Genomic DNA, 4338 nt, shown 5'->3' with positions numbered 1-4338 from the left:
AGAGCTAGCATGCTTATCTGTTGAAAAAGGAAAAATGAAAAGTAATTGGGACTTGTAAGTCGTTGACATAAATATGTAATTTATGTGATTGTATCAGTGTTGACCAACTATCAATTGCTAATGTTTTAGTCATTGTCCATGGTTGGTTTAGTGTATTTCTACTGGGCTGTGGCTCACCCTATATGGGAATATCATTTTCAGGTACAGGAAGCATGCCACCTCCAAGGACATAGCTTGGAAGGCTAGAGGCGGACATAGTGTAGTTGTTTTACTTTTGATGTATTACATGTAACTTCAAGCCAAGGGCTTAATGTGTAAACGAGTTAGTACTCTTTTGTTGAAACCAAGTGTTAACTTGGAAAGCTGTAAGCCCGTAGGGCATTTTGTTTTGATGTTAACATGTAATACTTATGTAATGAAACTCAATGAAATAAAGGAATGTGGTTAGTTTATATGTAAATGCTTGTCTTATCTGATGGGTTTAATGTTATTATTTTGAGGGCGTTACAACCATGTTCAATGTAACATTTGATATTAATATTTGATATTTGATAAATAATATATATATATATATATTAAAATATGTACAAATCTTTATAAAGAAAGGCACAGACGAAATTGAGGAAACAAACAAATCAATTTTTTGGAAACATAACAAACCCACAAACACAAATCTTGATAAAAAGAAGAAAAATAAAAGTCAATTTTTTTTATTTTTTTATTTTTATAACTTGATAACGTAATGAAACATTTCATTTTATAGAAAGTATAATTAACAGTGTCACATAAAAAGACAAATACAAAAATACAAATTCAAGGCACTTAGAGCACTGAATTTTTTTTAAGAACACTGAATATTTTTTAAAAACACACACAATTAAGTAACAAACAAACCAAATTTTGAAAAACTGAATTTATACACAAAAATAAACAAATGCTTGAAAAAGTAAAACAGGAAAAAAAAAAAAAAAACCCAAAGTCTAATCTAAAAAATTTCACACACATGGTGCCAAATTATTCAAAGAAGCCTGCATAAATATGAATTAAGAACTTAAAATACAAAAAACACTGATTTTTTTTTTTCAAAAATACACAAACAAAATTAAGAACATTGATTTTTTTTTTTTTTCAAAACACACAGACAATGAAACTTTTTAATGTAGAAAAAAAATACATAATAGTATTCTCACAAAAGTAAACAAACAAACAAATCAAATCAAATTATAAAAAAACTGAATTTATACACAAAAAGAAACAATAGCTTAAAAAATTCAAAACTATTTAAGTCTCTAAAAAATTGCACATAGGTGCTGAATTTGTACACAAAAAGAAACAATAGCTTAAAAAGTGAAATAGGAAAAAATCTAAAACTATTTAAGTCTCTAAAAAATTGCACATAGGTGTCAAAGTGTTTAATTAAAAACACTTATAAATATTAAGAACCTAAAAATTAATTTAATGAAAATACAAAAAATACCGTTTTTTTTTTTCAAAAACACACACACACAAAATTATGAGCACTGATTTTTATTTTTATTTTTCCAAAAACACACAATTAAACTTTTTAATGAAGAAAAAAAATACATAATAGTGTTCTCAATCAATATTTTTTTTTCTCCAAAGAACCTAATTACATAATGAAATTTTTTATTGAAGAAAATATAAATATAATTAACAATACTACACTTACAATGTAGGATAAGCAATAGATATATATTTCGGATAAAGAGAACCATAAGATTGCAATGTTCTTGAATTGTATTTTTCCCAACAAAAAAGAAAAAAAATCATTGACAAATAAAAAGGAAGATTTTATAGTAAATAGAGAGTGGGGTGAAGATGTTGAAACTATTTAAAATTGCATAGCAGTTTGAAAACATGGGAGGTGAGATTGGTTGGTATCATGAGAAGTGGGATTGGTTGTAATCTATTATTTTACCCTTAATTACAAACTAATAAGTATAAAAATAATATAATTATTTAAAAAGTTAGGGTCATTTTAGAAAAATTTGGAAAAAGTTTATGGAGAGTGGCTTCATGACACCAAATTTGTTGTTCCCTTTTAATAATAGAATAGATATTCAGTGTTCTTAAAAAAAATTCAATGCTCTAAGTGCCTTGGATTTGTATTTTTGTATTTGTCTTTTTATGTAATACTATTAATTATACTTTCTATAAAATGAAATGTTTCATTGTGTTATCAAGTTTTAAAAAAAAAAAAAAAAAATTGACTTTTATTTTTCTTCTTTTTATCAAAATTTGTGTGTGTGGGTTTATTATGTTTCCAAAAAATTGATTTGTTTGTTTCCTTAATTTCGTGTGTGCCTTTCTTTATAAAGATTTGTACATATTTTAATATATATATATATATATATATTTTATTTATCAAATATCAAATATATTAATATCAAATGTTACATTGCACGTAGTTATATATATATATATATATATATATTCATTATTTTAAAAAATGTCAATTTCATATTATAACTTTAAATGAATTTGCACACGCATCGCGTGTGCCCGGCTGCTAGTATATATATACTAGCACACGATGATTCAGATAAGTAAAAAACCCATAATCTTAGGTTTAAACATAACTCATGTCCCTTCAACACTAAGTATAATAATATAGATATATATATATATATATATTATATGAAAAATGATATAGAAATCTACTTTTTAAATCTATTTTTCAAACTCAATGATATGTAATTGATATGATCGGTCATAATTTAAAAAATATGAAAGAGAATATTATCTTAAATATTCTAATTGATAATTATATCATTAAGTTTGAAAGTTAAGTCTAATTTTTGAACTTGTGTAGCAATGTCATATATGATTATGTGGAGAAGAAGATGAATCTAAACTCAATGACTTTGGATTGGGAATTGTGTGAAAGTAGATTAACCCGAGTGTTGTTGATGATCTCATGAATGAATCGACCTCCTGTTTGCTTGTTCGAGTTCGGTATGATGGAATAAAATATCTTTCAGAGTGGTTATTTTGGGTGACTGAGGCTGACGTTTTTGTTGTTTGATACCAATATTTTAAAAATCAGATCGGTGAGTAAACTGAAAAAAAGATTCGGTAGACGGATTATTGGTTATGTGATTATGTGCTTACGTGGAATGAATTACTGTGACTATGAAATTCGTAAATGCTTATGTGATTATGTGCTTACGTGATTATGTGATTATGTGCTTATGAAATTCGGTGGACTGAAAAATAAAATTCATAAGTGCTTATGTGATTATGTGCTTACGTGGAATGAATTACTGTTGTCCAATGCATTAGGACACGAGTGAAATAGCTTAAGCACATGTGTGAATATGCTAATGTTCTTCGTTACCTTTATTAGGATGTCAGGACGAGGACGTGGCGATAGGCGAGGTAGGCCTAGGAGGTAGGAGATGCCTATACCGGATGAGATTCCGGCGTAGCAGGAGGGTGTTGGTCAGGCCAATGTGGCCGAGCCAGTAGGTCAGCAGACCATGGGCGCCTTAGCCCACGAGATGGTAGGAGCATTGAGGGAATCCATGGACATTCTCAGAGCTGAGAATCAAGTCCAGGCCCATGTTGTCGAGGCAGGGCCTTCTTTTCTGAAGAAAGGGTTTTTCCGGTCTAATTCAGATGAGTTTGTGGGGGATCCAAAAGAGCCGCTGAAAGCTGATGAGTGGCTGGAGCAGATGATGAAGACATTTGAGATGCTTGACATCGAAGACGGCGCATTGAAGGTGACCTTGGCATCTTTCCAGTTGAAGGGAGACGCGGGTCAGTGGTGGAAGTTCGGGCGAGGTCGTATCGGAGGGACTTGGGAGGCTTTCGTTGATGCCTTTCAGGAGAAGTTTCTGTCTCCCGCAGTCAGTGAGAGGCTGAGGGATCAGTTCTGTCAGCATAAGTAGCTGAGTACACTAGTGGCCGAGTTTGAGGCCGCATTTACTAGTTTGTCTAGGTTTGCACCTGAGCTAGTGGCGTCTGAGGAACGCCGTTGTCTGGAGTTCGAAAGGAATTTGAGGCACAGACTCAAGGTTAGGGTTGCTGGGTCCATGACTCAGGAGTATGGACGCCTTGTGGATGCTGCGGCCCATATGGAGATTATTATGCACGAGGAGGAGGAGAGGTTGAGGGGCTCCAAGAGGAGTCAAGATGGCCAGGGGGATGGCAGGAGGCAGAGGGGTTCTAACCCTCAGCAATCACAGGGTGCTTTTGTGAGATCTATCTTTCCAGTGCCGAGTTCAGGTTCTAGAAGAGGCAGTCAGGGAGACGTTACTTGTTACAACTGTGGTCAGCTGGGCCACAAGTCTCCAGCTTGCCCACAGAGGGAAGGAG

The sequence above is a fragment of the Camellia sinensis genome, chromosome 3 (assembly GCF_055761805.1).
Source record: "Camellia sinensis isolate YWXY chromosome 3, ASM5576180v1, whole genome shotgun sequence".
Classification (NCBI taxonomy): domain Eukaryota; kingdom Viridiplantae; phylum Streptophyta; class Magnoliopsida; order Ericales; family Theaceae; genus Camellia; species Camellia sinensis.
The sequence above is the reverse complement of the archived record's forward strand: the minus strand, read 5'-3'. Positions refer to the sequence as shown.